This window comes from Vespula vulgaris, chromosome 23 (assembly GCF_905475345.1).
Source record: "Vespula vulgaris chromosome 23, iyVesVulg1.1, whole genome shotgun sequence".
In the NCBI taxonomy this organism is placed as follows: Eukaryota; Metazoa; Arthropoda; class Insecta; order Hymenoptera; family Vespidae; genus Vespula; species Vespula vulgaris.
Genome location: NC_066608.1, coordinates 3,926,861 through 3,945,397, shown reverse-complemented (window position 1 = coordinate 3,945,397; position 18,537 = coordinate 3,926,861). Strand labels below are relative to the sequence as shown.

Genomic DNA, 18,537 nt, shown 5'->3' with positions numbered 1-18,537 from the left:
CACATCTTACAACCCCATCCACTACCATTGTTTCGCTACACGATCTTCCATTCCGGATTTTATTGTCAACATTACTCGATTCTAGTTCGATTAAAACGTTGCTGTTTCCGCGTCGTATAACAAACGTTAATTAATGGACGAATAAAAAAAAATATACAAATTTGAAAAGAAAAGATTGGTTAAATTCACGAAACTCACGTAACCACCTTCAGGAATATATCCAGAGAAACGAGTGACCAAAAAAGAACTTTTTTTTTTATTAATATTTACGTCATCATATCTACGTCACGTAAGGCGAGTTGACGGAGTGGAGTGCGGAAAAGAGTTTCGACCAAAAGTTACCAAGTGATTTTTTGAGAAAGATTAAAGAAAAACAAATAAAACAAATAATAATCGTTCACCACGAGATTTCGTGATTTTTATGATTAATTTTTACTTTCCCTCCCGTTTTTTTACTTTTTTTAATCGTTATTTAAAAGAAAAAAATCCTAAGCAGGTAGTTTACGATCCGAGTGAAAAATGTTCGTCGGAAGTATCTCCAAATACGATTAATCGATTTTTCAAATCAACCAGTGTGCGTATGTGTGTCTGCATGAGTATGTACATGCGTGTGCGTGTGCGCTCATGGCGTATGCGTTTGTACGTATGTATACCATAGAGCAACAAAAAGAAAATAGTTCGGATTTTGTGAAATTCTATTACAGAGATAATTGTTAAATAAATAAATAATATTGTGCATTCAGATAAAGGAAATTTTCTTCAATCAGTGTTCAGAAGTTACATTGTTCTCTTCTTTCATGTGTCGCTCTTGCTAGTATTGTAAATATACGTTTTCGAATTTGTTTATTTTTTTTCTCTTACATTCTTTTCTTTTACTTTGATCAATTTCGTTTTTCTTTTTTGATTATCTAAGATTACAGAAAAATACGTCTATAGGTCTGTGTGTCTTTTTCTTATTGAGCAAACTATAAAAAACAACAATTTTTCTTAATAAGTAAATATGTCGTGTCTTCTTTTGTTAAGTAAATCGTAATAAATGACATTTTTTTTTCTTTCATCCATATTGTGAGATGTTTTTCAAATATATTACCTATTTCTTGTTATAATAAAGAAGAAGAAATTATTAAATCAAGAAAATTTTTTATTAAGCGAACCAGAATAAATGACGTACTTTTTTTCTTTCCCCCTTCTCTCATTCATTTCAAAAGATATATTTAAAATTTTTTACTTTGTTCTCTTTTAATAATTTTGCTAACTGTATTAAAAATTAATCATAATTTTTATTAATAATATATTTTACTTATACATGTAATTTTTTTCATAATATTTTTTATACAAAAGTATCAAATCCTCATGTATTTTCCATTAATGATATTTCTTATATAATAACATAAATAATTTTATAAAAAATTATAATACTATTATATCGAAGGAAAAAATTGTTTATTTTATCCTTTTTTTCCTGTTAATTAAATTTTAGTATAAGTACTACTTAGTTAAAGAAAGAGAATGTAGAAACAAACAAAAGAATGTACGCAAAATGAAATTAAATAATCAATAAATATGACAAAAGCTGAGAAAATAATTTTAAAACAATAAGAAAGAAAGCAATTAATTTATTTCATCGCATTGAATAAATTTCAATTTAAAATTTTTTTAACAACATGTAATTACCAAAATAAAATGTTTAAAAAAAAATTAAACGAATAAATGTATAACCCTGTTCTATATATAATGTCGTAAGAATTTTTACGAAATAGAAAACTGTAATAGTAAAGGATAAATTTCTAAAATGATATAATTAATTAGAAAATGTATATATGAATTTAATGAATAAAAAAACGTGCTAAAATTAAAAGATAAATGTATAAAAACATAAAAAGAAAATCCACCACATTTTGACGGAATTAAAAGAAAGGTAATAATGAAAAAATGAAAAACACAAAATAAATGAAAAAATATGCAAATAAAATTCAATTAATCAATAAATTTCAATAAAACTAAAGAGTTTGCGAATTAATTAATAAAAAAAAAACAAGAAGGAAATATGTGATGAAAATTTTATCAATTAATCAATAAAATTCGAGAAAACTAAAGAGTTAGTTAATTAGTTAATCAAAAAGATAGAAATTTAAGATAAAACAAAAGCAGACAAAGATATGCAAAAATTAAATTTCATAGCAAATAAATAATTTAAAGAGATAAAAATGAAGCAAAAAAACAGTGCAGTAAAAATTTAATTATTCTTTTATATAATTGTAAATATAACTTTATAATTAAAATATATATTATTTTTATCAATTATAATATATATTTTTATTATACTTTTCATTAAGAATATTTCTTAGAATATATATATATATATAAACATAAATATAAAAATAAATTTATAAATAATATTTATAAATCTCGGGAAAGCTACATAAGTTAATTAACTTTTTAAATCAATTAGTTTAAAAAAAAAAGCAAAAAATGAAGAAAATAACAATAACAATAATAATAACAATAATAATAACAATAATAATAACAATAATAACAATAATAATAACAATAACAATAACAATAACAATAACAATAACAATAATAATAATAATAACAATAATAATAACAATAATAATAATAATAACAATAATAATAATAACAATAATAATAATAACAATAATAATAATAATAATAACAATAATAATAATAATAACAATAATAAAAACAGTAATAATAATAATAACAATAATAATAATAATAACAATAATAATAATAATAACAATAATAATAATAATAACAATAATAATAACAATAACAATAATAATAACAATAATAATAATAATAACAATAATAATAATAATAACAATAATAATAATAATAATAATAATAATAATAATAATAATAATAACAATATTAATAATAATAATGAATAAAAAAGATTAAAAAATAAATTATATTTAATTATAATATTATACATATGTATATAGTCGTGGACAAAATTAAGTAGACAGGTTTAATGATTAATAAAAATCAGTATAATTTAGTAAATAATTGTAATAAATCAGAACTTTTTTAATTAATAAAGAATAATTTATTAAAATAAACAGGAATATGAATTATAATAACTAATATATTAGAATAGTAGTTGTTAATGTTAATGGGAATTACACAACATTTTAAGAGGATAAAATTAAGTGGATACTTTATAAATATTCGCAAATTGAACAATTAGTATTTAATATCGTAGCCTCTTGCTTAGTTTACCGCTTCTAATCGTTATGGTATGCTTTCCGAAATTTTCTGAAGATAATTTGGATGAATTTTCTAATGGTATTTCTGAATCAAATAAACTTCATCAATTTTCTGTAAGATTAAGGTCTGCACTTTGTGTTGGCCATTCGAGAATTTCTATCTCACAGTCTTGTAAAAATTTGTTGGTCTTTTTTACAGTACATCTAAGATCATTGTCCTATTGTAACATCCATCTCTCATCGAGATATATTTTTAGGATTGATTCTTCCAGATTTTCATTTAAAGTGTCACCATATTTATCTGCTGTCATTATTCCATATATGGGTGCTAAGTTTCCAACTCTATAATGGTATTATTATGGAAACTTCTTTATATTTGACGGTAGGTAATACATGTTACTTTTTTATAAGTTCATTCGATTTTTTCCACGCTCGTATCCTTCTTTTGTTTTCATTTAATAACTCACATTTACTCTCATAACTCCATATAAACATATTTTACAGAGCCTGACCTTCGGTAGATCATTTTATCAGTGTAAATGGTACAACGTATCACAAGATGAGATTAAATTAATGCAAATATCCATGATGCGATCGGCGAATTCTCTTTCGGCAAGTTCTGCCCGCTATCGTTGATGACATTCACATATGTGAATAAAAATTAATAATTATTCTCGTTTTTCCTTCCCTTTTTTTCTTTTTTCCTTTGCATCTCTTTTTATATATAAATTTGTATACAATATTTTTATATATAATTTTTATATATATATTTTTATATTATTCTCTAAATCATTATTATCCTTTATTCATACGTTCTCTTACGTTCTTAGATTCGGAAGGTATCAATAGCGAATGTATTTCGAACGTTTATGTAAAAAAAATGAAAAAAATATACCAGAAAGAAGAAGAAAAAAATACAGTACAGAATTTTAAACCTAACATTAAAGAAATCGAGTATCGAGTTATCGAAAAAATAAAATTAATTCAATAGACAACGTTACGTTTTTTTATTTTAAATTTCTAATTAAAAAAGAACAACAAAAATACTATTATTAATCTAAGCGATAACATTATAAAAATTTCAATGTTTTAATGTCGTAGTCTCATACAATGTGTGTCCATGCGAACAATAAAAAATAAACTGAGCGTAAAAGTAACAAAAATTGAAAGAAGAAGGGGAAAAAAGGAGAGAAAGAAAACAAGAGAGAAAAAAATATTATATATGGGTTAAAACAACCACTTCGAATTTTTCGGCAGAAAAGTAAAAAGTTAATAATTTGTTGTAATCGAAAATACGTCTTCGAACATAAATTTGTTCAACTTTAAATTTAAAATAACGTGAATAAAAAGTATCTTGTATACCAAAAACAGCCATCACGAATTTTAGTATTCGCGATAAAATACGAACAAAATATGAAAAAAGAATATTTTTATATACACAAACTTATACTAAATATATACTAATTAAGACAAAACTATTAATATTAAAACTATAAATATTTGGACTTTTAGTTTCGCATAATTCTACTGGAGAACAAATTTATATAATTTTTTCCGAACAAAATTCTAACTAACCTTTTAAAAAAGAAAAAAAAATTACCAAAAATTTATATGTTTAATTATCATAATTTATAGCGTTCTAGGTATTTGAACCGCTAGAAATGAAAACAAAAGATTTTCATTCAATAGACATTTCTTTATTCATTAAACGCTATTACTAAAAAGAATTTTCTTTTTATACTATATTTTATATTTAAAATAAATCAATTTTTTATATATTTTATATAGATATATTATATATTACATTTATATATTTCTTACCATAAAATTAATTTTTATACACAATATTTTTTTATAATTATATTTATTATTCTTTTTTTCTATCTTCTTTTCCTTTCTCTTTTCATTCTTATTATTATCAGTACTATTACCATCATTTGCATTTCTGTATTAATTATATTAACATGTATTAAATAATTATAATTATAATTTCTGTATTAATTATATTAACACTTAATTCATTCAAACTTGGGATTTGTAAAATATACTCTATATAAATTATGTATCCATTATGCAATTTTGTATATGTACAGATATAACGAATGTACAAAATAAAGTCTTACAAGTTTTCATCCTGGAAACACGAGAGTATTGAAAAAAAATGAGAAACCTATAGACATTACTTAAATATCTCTAAATATTAAAAATGAATAAGAAAATGTTTACGAAAGAAGTTACTTGACCATTTATCATATCATTTATATAGAATATGTTGCCATTATAAACAGTGTAGATTTCTATTTGAGAAAATAAGTTGTCGCTGTAATAATCTTGAAATATCTCAATAAATAAAAATTTCTTTGTTACAATCAGATACCTCCTGTCAAAAAAATTTATACGCGCGCGCGCGTGTGTGTGTGTGTGTAAATATATATATATTTATAATATTATTTATAAAATTTATTTATATATATACATATATGATATAGGAAAACGGATTCAATATATGTATGTATATATGTATATTCAATACATATATGCATATGTATATTGTATATGTATATTGTATTTGTATTGTATACAAACACACATGCACGCACATATTACAATTATGACAACTTTTGAATACGTTTCGAATGTACGGACCAAAAAAATAAGAAATGGCAATGTGTGAATCCTTAACGAATGAAGTCGGCTCAGCAATAATCGATCAATTCTTGGCGGACGATGTTTTGCATTAATCCTATTTTCTAAGTAGAATATATCTTATCTTTTCTTTCGGATTCTCTCTCTATTCATTGGTAATTTCAACTCTATATGCTCATGAAAATTTCTCGAGCAGAAAAAGGAAACGGCGACACATTTAGTATGGACTAGAAAGAAAAAAAGCAAAAATAGAAGGGTACCTAAGTTGTTAAGTAATTAAATTCTATCCCTCCACGAGTTAGTTCTCTCCTAATCGGTCATATGAAATGTACAAAAAGTGTGGTGAAGAATCCATACTATAAGAAAGGAATTGTTGAATCGTTGGCGTTGTCGCTGGAAATAACAAGACCTGTTACTAAATTCGATTATCATAGGAAGTTAAGCAAAAACATTTTCATACAATAAAAACTATTACTTACATGCAGGGTGGATTTATTGAAATTAGGACCTACCAGGTGAATTATTATGGCAAAGAATATATCCCAAAATTGTTATACTACTCGAGAGATTGATTACGGTAAATGTATATAATAGATTAATAATTATTAATGATAATAAATTGAGTGTTTAAATCTTTTATTTCTTACGTTACAATCAACACGTACACACGTATAATTTTATGAAATGTTAATAGTCACGTATTTACAGTCTTAGACGTCTAGAATAGGCTAATTAATAACATATATGTAATATAAATTTGACGATATGTGTGTGTGTATAATTAGAATATTACATATTATACAAAGCAGTAGCTATAATTTTTGTAATATCCATAATAATGTAAAAAAAATATTCAGAGATATTCTAAAGAAATAAAAATTTCTTTTTTTTTGATATTGAAATATGCATGCGGAATATAAATCTGCGAAGTTATACGCACTTACATGTCAGAACATATATAAAATGATATACAGGATTTTTTCGAAAATATACTATAATCTTGAATATGTTTACGCTTGCTACGAATACCGAAAGAAAATGTTGAGATTTCATTAAAAAAAAAAAAAAAACGGCATCATCGACATCTGCTAAACATTGATTTTTTACTGAAATAAATGAAAACTGCACTCTACAGGAGGACAATGATCTGAAAAATCGTGAGCTGGATTTATACAATCTGAAAAGTGATATCTAAATCATCAATCGATTGCAATGGCCATTGCAGTCGATTCATTCTGACCTACGGTAACGATTGTGCTTAAAAACGGATCACTACGTTGCCTGATCAATAACGATGTGCAAATTCTACCCCACCGATCTTCGTTCTTATTCGACCATTAGAATACAAATACTTTGATTAGATACCTTTCCGATTTCATGAAGGTGTCCTTGCACCGTAGACCAGCAATATATCAGCTCACACTGACAATCTTAGATTCGATTCAAGAAGTGATTTAGAAATGTCATTATTGAATTCAACAGATTTTCTACTTCGAATATTATCGAATCAAATCACTGACTATTCATTAAATTTTTTGAACCGACGTTGGTACTTATTGATCTTCCTTATCGAAAATAAGACTGCAGACAACGTACGTATTCTTTCCATGATTGTTAGCCTTCCATTTTGTTTTTCGATTGATATAACCTGTTTTTTTTTTTTTTTTTTTTTTTTTTTTTTAAAATGAGAAATCCATGATCCAGTTTATGAAATAGTACGAAAAAAATGCACGTTCACATGTCCGACATTTAATTAGAATTGAAGATGGATTATTTCCTAAAAAATATTAAATATATATTTATGATTACACTTATTATATAATTGCATATATATGACTCAATATAACGAAATATTTTTTCTCTATTCATTTTTTATCATCTTGATGGAAACAAATGAGACTGTTTAATTGATTTATTTGAATAATCGAAATTATTACCCATTAGTATATTCAATAAGAAAAATTTTAAATGATATAGAAGAATTAAAATCGTCGACCAAGGGAACAAAATTACAACAAATTTATAAGAAATTCTGTTATATTCATATAATGAATTAATCTCTCCTCGTCGTTTTTATAATTATCAGCTATATACTCCACTTAGGTTTCGATCAGAAATTGTGTCAACGAACAATACTTTAATCGAAACATTGAGATTTTTATCACAGTCATTAATACCAATATGTTCTCCATTATGTTCGTCATAACGTAACGAATGTTATTAATTCAATCCATATTAATAACAATCGTTATATTAATTTATTTTATCAGATCTTGTTATGAATTTTATCAGATCTAATAGTGCCAATATATTGAAAATACAGCTATTTATTGCAAGCGATATGAATAAACTGTAGCGAATTTTCGATGACCAAATTCCTGACACAAAAGCAATCATTTGCCGATTGTCATCGCTTTTAAAATTAATTACCTGTTACCTGAAAAGAAAAGAAAAAAAAAAGGAAAGATAATAATAACAAGAATAAATGACATTTGATTCGGTGTTGTGATACAATGCAAAACAAAAAAATAACGAGTAAACCGCTTTTACTCCTTCAATTATAGTTTAAATTAGATTAGATTAAATTATGTAAAATAAGTGGACATCCTTCTATAAATAATTGTCCAACTTCTTTGAAATTTAAAATAAAACGCCTAAAATAATACATGAGTGTATTATGTAAAATTTGAATGGAAACTATTCGATCATTTCGTTAATTTAAAAAATTGATATATGTAGGATCATATTGCCGTCACTTTGAAAACGTATATTCGATAATCAATTTGAATTCGTCGCCAGCTATTTCCGTAATAGTACTTATACCACAATAATAGTACATATCAATTATAATAGAAGCCTTAAGTAAGTCTACAAGACAATTATATCAAATTTTTATTCAAAAAATCACGAAGAAATAAATAACATAAATATTATTACGAAATAAAAGACCTGTTTCTACATCATTAAACGTAAATACTTATATATTATATTTACGAACACGAAATCACATGAAATACATAACGCTCTATTAATAACAGTATCTAAAAAAAGTTCACTTGGAAAAAAAGAAAACATTCGAAAAATTATATCGATACTATTTATATTGCATATTTTTACGAATAACCATAATTGAAAATAACTATTTCATAAGATATAAAATATATACAAGTACTCTATATATCTTTCTTACGTATATAGTAAATAATGAGTAATATACTAACTAATTTATTATCCAGATACTTAATAATTAATAACAGATATTAATAGTAATTATTATTATAGTTAAATAATTAGTAATAAATACTAATGAAAATTACTGTTACTATAATATCCTCCTAACTAATTTACAAACATTGACCAGAAATAAACAATTACTCACCCATTAACGATATGATAAAAATAATTCCAAGTAATAATTCAAAGTAAGGAAGAAATCTACATTACCGGTAACATCGACTGATGGTAATGTAGAAACGTACGAATATATATCAGACGATAAAAATAGCATCGAAACAGTTTGATATGAGACGTCGATAATAATGTAGCGGCATTATATAATTCCTATTTTGCGGAATTGATAGGTGACAAAAAAATCAACTTTGCCCTACGCGGCTTATATGAAACTCGATGTGAAGGTTTAGCATGAATTTTGGTGGTACATCGTGAAATAAATAATAAATTGTCAAGTAAAGATACGGGCAACTTTACTTTGCAATACGTGATAAAAAGGTGATTTGCGAAAAAGAAGAAACCCTCGATAGCTTGTCCTCAGGCATCCGTTTTATATGATGAAGATTTAATCTATGTCAAACATCAATTTATAAAATAATTAAACAGAAATTTCCCTTCAAAATCAAGTACTAAATTCGTGAAAAAATAACTTCCTTGAATGAAGTGAGCAGTGTCGAAAACGACTAACTGCTTCAATATTCGGAAAAAATATATAAAAGAATGCGCACACCTTCTGTTCAAAATTTATAGAATTCGGTATTCCTACTTCTCAAAAGAAATAATAATGTTGGGGGGGATTAAAAGAGCCATTCGCAATTAAATGCGAATACGAGCTTGATATTAAATTAGTGATCTGATTTATTATTAAAAATATTGATAAATAAATAAAATTGATAAATTATATATAATTGATAATTATAATAAATAATTATAATAAAATTATAATAATTATGATAAATTATTGATAAAAATCAAGTATTCTTGGGGGTTTCCCCAGGGCTAATTGATGTCGATACCCTCATTGAAGTCAAATAGCCAACTTCAATGAAGGATTTGACACAAATGAAAGGAATCTAAAAAAATTACGTTCATGCATCGTTAAATGATATATCGAACATAAATGACTTTGATGCAAATGCAAAGTCTTTCATAAGACTCTTAAAGACATTAACATTATTTTATTGTTTAGACACCATAAAAATTGTTTGTCGATAAAGTCGAAAGGAATGATTATTTTTGATCAGAAAAAATAGAAGAGAAGTTTATGGTTTTTTTTATTCCGAGTACCTCGAGCCGATTCGAGAATCAGGGCGTATTTTAGAAGCACAACGTGTTTATGATTATCAGTTGTAGATTCCTAGATAGAAAGATGCCCAAAAATGAAAATGAATACTCTTAAAGAAGAAAAACTGCATTATTAATATTAAAACTCTTATTGTGCGATTTGTATAACAATATTGTGCTTATTACAGAATAAAATATTTTCGGTACTAATCGATGAGAATACGGATATATCCATAATTAAATAATCGATATATTTTAGCATCCGAACATTTATATAAATGTTCCGAATATACATTAAATAAACATAATTTGTTTGTGCATAATGCTATTCAGATTTGTATTGAGAATACAAATATTATATAGGAAAAGTACAACTAATTACTCGTAGTGTAGGCTCGATATAGAAGACAGTTGCAAAGCCGGTCATAAGTACCGATCTTAACAAATGTTTAAGCCAATTCGTAGAAAATAAAACGTGGAGAAGTTATGCCTTAGGAAAATAGAAAAGATGTAATATAATGTAATATAATATTAAAATGAAAGGACAAGAGAGATATATTGATGCTCTCTACGAAACATTCGGCAGAAATGGCTACCTATACGTAAAAAATCTTATTAATATGAAAATTCAAAAATAGTTGTGGAATACAATTCCGAAAAATCTTCAATCGATTTATCCGATCAAATGATTTTCTACTGCGTAGAATCGCAAAGTGATACAGAAAATTAGTAGTAGAACTCTTATTCAATAGATGCATTGTAAATACGATGGTATTGTCCTCACTCGCAGAAATATTGAAATTTCCGATTTTAGAAAGAAAGTAACTACGAATTTAATGAAATAATAAAATAAAGGGTTGCATTTCTCCGCATTAAAGCTTACTGATAAAATTACGTTATCGGATTAAAAAAATGCCAAAAAAAGTTAGGACTGTACAACGATTTTGCAAAGCATGTTACAAAACAAATTCTAGTCTAAGATTTTCATTTTGTCGATGATAAATGTTTTGGCAGGTCTATCGAGAATGATAATGATCAAATCTCTACATTAATTAAAAATGATATATGTTATATCACACGAAAGACTGCCGAAATATTAGAAATATCGAAATCTTGCGTTGTGAACCATTAGCATCGACTTGATATGATTCCTAGATATGATGTTTGGTTGTTTTAAGCAACCTTGAGCATTGTATATTTAAAAACAATTGATAAACAATCAGCAGTTGAGGTTTTCTTGAGACAATACATCGATCAATCTTAACATATTGCACATGAGAGCTCGTATATAGAACTTAGTAACCGGATTACAAAATATCTCGTTTAATGTTTTTTCATACGCGCATATCGATGATTTAGAAAATTAAAAATAAATTGATTTTTTTATTACGTTACCAAAACAATGAAACCTTATATGTACTTATGATAAATGATTAGCGAAATAAATGTATGTCAAAATTTCTTAAGAGTAGAAAACAATAGGTTAGTATTGTCATTATATCGTTAGGTCTGTGTCGATCATACATCATATTTTATAAAGTATTATATAACATTTTGTTATTTAAAAGTCCGCTTTTTAATTTGTGAGGAAACAGTGTTTTAATTATTTTACAAAATGGACCCTGATTCTAAAAAAGTAGCAAAATGTTTCATAGAAATAAAGAAAATGAAAGTCAAGATGAATTATTGTTTGATAATTTATCGAATAAACCAAATAACATTTCAGCTGAAAATGAACTTAGTGACAATAACTGATAATTAAAAAAAATATAATATTTCAAACGAATGTCGAGATGTGGAGATGGAGGCTATGTGAGCTTATAATTGAAGAATAAACAGAAAAAGATACTTTTCCCAATTTGGAAGTTTTTAAAGGAATTTTTACATGTCTCTATTATTACAAAAAAAAAACTATAATATGAAGGAAGCAGTCGAATGTATATTTGGTAATGAATTTTTCAAAATTATTAATGAGAAAACAAATCGTTATCATTTACAAAATTTACATAAATATGTTTAATTCGAAACAAGGAAAATGGGGAAATATCTCATCTTTAGAGATAAAGAAATTGTTTGGAATATCTATCTTAATGGGGCAAATATGAAAAGAAAAATAAAAGAATACTGGTCCGCGGATCCATATTTGGCAACACTTATCTTTTCAAAATGAATAAGTAGAAACAGGTTTGAACAAATTACAAAATATTTACATTTTAATGATAACATAAAAGTGAATGAAAATAGCAATAGAATCTACAAAATAGAACCTGTTTATAGATACCTAATAGAAAAATTTTTAACTGTTTATACTTCTCATCAAAACTTGTCTCTGCTATGATTCCTTGTCATAGAAAATTAAAATTTTAAATGTACAATCCATAAAAGCTCATCAAATATGGAATACTTGTATGAGTATTATTGGATAGTCAAACTTGTTACATATGTAATATAAAAATTTATTATGAATAAGGCAAAAAACTGTAAGTGAAAAACTACAGAACACTGTAACAACAATTTTTACACTATATGGCGGATATTCATCTTTATATGGATAATTATTATAATTCTTTGAATATTATTGAATTCTTGTTACAGGTTAAAATAGAAATATGTGGTATAATACTTGCTGATAAATTGCTAAGATATTTGAAAACAAAGTCATTAAAGCTAAAAGAAGGAAGATGTATTTTCAAGCAAAAAAGTGATATTTTGTTACAAATTTAGAAAGATAAAAAGAAGTATGAATGATTTCCACAATTCATAAATTCAAAATGGTTGATTGTATTGGAAAATACAATACCATAAGCAAACCTAAATTCATTGTATGTAATTTATAATTTAAACATAAACATCAGTATCTTTCATACTATTCAGTATTAAGAAAAGCAATTAAATGTTCCAAGAAAATGATATTACATTTCATCAACTACTTGCTATTCAATACCTTTAGAATTCATAAGTTTTATATTGATAATAGATGGGATATAAACATTTTCTACTTACTGTAAAAATATTCTGGACAATGGAAAAAGAATTAATGAATATAGTCATGGATGTTGAACAAAATATTTCAAATACAACAAATTATATATGCATCGACCCACCATGTAAACTTTCTGGCAACTTGGAACAGTGTACACTTGAAACAATAATAGGATAAGGCAAGAAAAAATTCCCGACAAAAAAATGTAAAGTCTGTTTGTTCAATAGAACAAGGAACGAAACCAGATTAGTTGCAAATTACATCAAATATTATTGCACAAAGGAGAACACTTCATCGGATATCATATTTCGAAGCATTATTCAAATTTGTAAAATAAATAATTAACCGATTTAATTTTATTTATATAATAAACGATAGTTAAAATGTTAAAAAGTCTATATACTAAATATACAGTGCTGGGCATAATAAAGTGACTATCCCATATATATATATATATAGAAATTTTTTAAAATTGATATTTTTAATGGAAAAGCATTCTATTATCTGGCTTTTTTGGAAGGTTTACTATCACACTAAAAATTTGTTAAAACAATTAAAAAAGTATTTGCTATAACAAGAACTTATAACTTTATTCCAACAAAATGAACATTTTCATATTTGACAAAAAAGTGACCACTTTATAAATCTTAATCTATACTTTGAAGAAATCAAACTTAATATTTAATATTGGTACCGCTACTTTAATGACTACTGCTAATCATCTAGGCATGCTTCTGACCAGATTATACAGATAATTGAGGTCGAGATTTTCCCAAACTGGTTGCAACGCATCGAAGTAATTATTTTTGTTCGTGACTCCGGTTTTATCCATATTTTCATCCAAAATCGACCATAAATTTTCGATGGAATTCAAGTCTGGACACTGTGGAGGCCAATCAAGCAGTTTTATGTGATGGGAGGTGAAGAACTTTTTTGTTTCTTTGGCAGTATGCTTGAAATCATTATCTTGTTGTAAAATAAAGTTGTTCTCCAAGTCTAATTGGATTAGCGAAACTTCCAAATTCTCACATAAAATATCGATGTAAATGTCAGCAGTTATGATGTCATCGATTTTCTCCAATTGATTCGCTCATTCCCAAGAAAAATAGGTCCAGATCATGATGTTACTTCCACCATATTTCACCGTTTTTTGGAGATGGCGATTTTCAAACCCCTCGTTAATTTTCCGCCATATAAATCGTTGTTTACGTCCAAGAAGTTCCAACTTCCTCTCGTCGTTCACAGAACTAGTTTCCAAAATTTCATATGATTTGCATACTTTATTGCAAATTCGACTCGCTTTTTTTATTTTCTTTTTATTAATCAGTGGGTGATTACGTACAAAATGACTGTGTAGATCTGCTTCTCGCAGTCTCCTGCGCACTGTCAAACGGAGCGATTCATGAAGATTTCTGACTATTTTCGAATTTTTCTTCATCATTCGTATATTTGCATCATCACACCAAGTTGTACTTCGCGTCTATCTTTTTTAGACCGATCAACTACTGTTCCGGTGTCCAAACATTTTTTATAACACTTTTGCTAACTTCATATTTTTGAGCAATCTTCCGCTGTGAAACATCGCGTTTACAATCTTTGATAATTAGATTTCGAACTTTATAAGAAATTTGTCAACCAGTCATGTTCACTATCTTTCTGTATACTGCATCATTGTTCGAAATGTGAACAAGGAATTGTTAGTCACAGGTCACTGTGATAAACATTTGTTTGCTTACATTTTACACATTATTTACACAATACGATTAATACTTTCACTCTTAACGCCGAATATATCCGGCATACACGATATGATGCATAGAGACGTACGCCGGCTAAAGCCGACAATATTCGCGACCTAGTTTTTGAATAGCAGCGCAACCGTCGCGCAAATTATTTGTCAAAAGGAATAAACCACACGATTCGAATCATATCGTTCTACTTCCATTTTTTTTATTACTATTAGGTGTCATAAAGGAATAGACAATTAACGAGAATGGAACAAGAGACTTTTAAGAAAAAAAATTTCAGAGAATTCTTGTATCGGTACGTCCGTCTGCTATCTAAAAGTATTTTATATTTCTCATTTCTTACAAGTATCATAATTTACTTTTCATTTCAATAAAGAATTCAGATTTTGCTCTTCTAAAAATGGTTTCAAGAGAGTTGCGAGTGGTGAACACATTCGATAAATTAGAAATTGATTCGTATAACTGCAATGGAAGCGAATCGAGTACAAAAATAGTACCTCGTGAAAAGAAGACGAAAAAATGTGCTAAGTATCTCAGAGTCTGAAGAAATTGAGGCTAATCACGTGCATAGTACGGCCTTCAAATATTATATGGACAACGGCAAAATTCAAACCTAAAATTCATCACTTTAATGCATGGAATTCAGGAATACAAGCAGACATATATTACTCGTGGAAAATTATAGATTATTTTCAGTTATTTGTTGGTGAAAAATTAATAAAATATATAGCTGAAAAATCAAACAACTATGGGCGTCAGAAAAACGACAATAAAGTAATAGCTGGTACATCGTTAAATGAATTATTTTGCTTCATCGCTATCTCTTTTTTGATGACTAAAAACAAAAGACTATCATTAGCAGAACATTGGAGTAAAGAAAAACTATTAAGAAGCGATATCTTTGGTAAAGTAATTAGTAGAGACTATTATTTATTACTTCTACAAATGTTGTATTTTATTGACAATCATGTATCCAATTTTGATTGTTTACATAAAATCTGCAAAATAATTGACGAACTGCAAGGAACTTTGTGAAAATTCTTTTACCCTTACTGTAATCTATGTATAGATGAAAATTTGCTTCTATACAAAGGCAGACTGTCATTCAAACAATTTATTCCATCAAACAGGAATAGATTTGGGATAAAATCGTTTATTTTTTTGTGATTACAAGACGAGTCATATTCAAGACTTTATTATTTATACTGGGGCTAGTACCATTATAGGGCCCAAACATAAAGACCGTGATAAATTAAGAAGTATTGTAATGTCTCTCTTAGAATCATATTTAGATAAACATCACACTATTTATGTCGACAATTGATACACAAGCCTTGCATTATTTGATATATTGAATAAAAATTGTACAAATGCGTGTGGCACTGTAAAAAAGAGGAAAAAAGAAATGCCAAAAATGAACGAAAAATTATAAAAAAAAGCATGCTTTCGCTCATTTTTGTAAATATGTTAGCTATAAAATGGTACGATAAAAGAAATTTTTATGATTTCAACAATACATACAGAAGAACTTGCGGATATATGAAAACATTACAGTGTACAAAAAATTTACAGAAATCATCTTGTATATACGACTATAATAAATCGATGAATGTTGTAGACAGAATCGACATGGTCATCAGTACTATAAATTAGTAAAACAACAAAATAGCACAAAAAATATTTTTTCCATATAATTGATATATGCTTAAGGAATTCATATTGCCTATACAAATTGAAAATCAACAAAACAATATCAATTTCAACGGAAATTATTAACTCAACAGAAGACGTTTTCCTTCATTTTATGAAGTTACAGGAAAAAATAGATCACGAAAGTGTGTTTTGTGTGTGAAAAACGATAAGAGACGAAAATCTCGTTATCAATGTCAGAAATGTGATGTTGGGTGAGCATGTTTCCATATTTCAAAACATATCATACTGAATCAAATTATTAATCATTGTATATTATTCTTTCACTATTTTTTATTGTTAATTAAACTCTTTATACTCATTAAATAAGTTTATTTTTTATGTAGAAATTATGAGTATATTGTTTTAAAGAAAAGTTCCTTTTCTTCCAAGATAAACTATCCACGTCCTCTTTCGGCATGGGGTTCAGTTCAGTGATAGCGCTACGGCGGACCGAACAGCTGTAGTGAAAGGGTTAAACGAAGATACTACAAATTCTAAGGCGGTCACTTCTTTGTCATACATGAAAATGCTGGTTTTGTTAAAATAAAGTTATAAATTCTTATTATAACAAATACTCTTTCATAATTATATACTAATTCTTCTACCAAAACTTTAGTGTGATAATAAACCTTTCAAAAAAGTCCAATAATAAAATATTTTTCCATTAAAAATGTTAGTTTTAAAAAATTTCTATATACATATGAGATGGTCAACTTTATTATGCAGGGCACTGTATGTATAAAAAATATATAGAAATATTTTTAAATATTTTATAAACGTGAATATAAAAAGTGCATATATGCATTGTACAAAGTTTTTTGGAGCGCTCAAAACTGTGCGAGCTCTGGAACCGCGTTGAGCCGTACGCAATATGTTAATGTCTATTCGAGTTCGAATATCACATTCTGTCATTAAGTGAATTTTTTCCATCCAATTAAAAGGATTTTCTGTACAATAAATTTCTATATATTTGTAACAAGGGATATTCGTATCAATAAAGTCTGTGTTGGATATCAGCAACGTTATCGGTGGTACACATATTACATATAATCTTACGACCAGGTCGCATACAAGCCTGGCAAGACAGTATTATCGGGATAAATATACCTATATCGGTGAGCATAGGCGCGCATTCATATTCTACATCATCTATCCAAAGAATAAGTACTCTTTTATTCTTCTTTATAATGAACCTAATGTAAATAATTTATTGTGTAAAATTTGAATACAGCAGTAGATAAGGTGTAAGATCAGAATATCAAATAAGGAAAGTTAATAGAATTAATTAAGAACGAAGACAAAACGAGTGAGGTAGTTTAGGAATCGGGAGATGAAAAATAGACTTGGATTTGGAGTATATTTTCTTGAAGCTAAACTTTCTACAATTGTATAAAAAATTAAACGTCGATAACGATCTTGTTTGTGAGTGCATAGCACTCTATTGACATCGTTGCTGACAACAATATCGCCGCCAATCCTGACATAGATTTTTTCGATAAGTGCACCTCCGACTTAATGGTATATGCCATGAATTTTTATGGACATAGTTTTTGTCCGATTTGATGATCAAGGCCTTATTTTAAAGATAAAGATTTTCTATACTAGACTATCTCATCGAATTTTTAAAAAATGTTATTTTGTTTGCAAAAATCATGTCTAAAAAATAAGTAATTATCACAAAAGTAAAAATCTGTTTTGAAAATCAAAACGATGATCTCAT

At 26.7% G+C, this 18,537-nt stretch overlaps 1 long non-coding RNA gene across 1 annotated transcript; it reads left to right on the top strand.

The window, feature by feature from the left end:
• The first annotated feature begins 15,041 nt into the window (after positions 1–15,041).
• Positions 15,042–17,427, top strand: LOC127071762 (uncharacterized). The gene is made up of 3 exons (XR_007785218.1): positions 15,042–15,420; positions 15,502–17,029; positions 17,208–17,427. It is a non-coding gene; the product is annotated as an uncharacterized LOC127071762 (long non-coding RNA).
• The last annotated feature ends 1,110 nt before the right edge of the window (positions 17,428–18,537 follow it).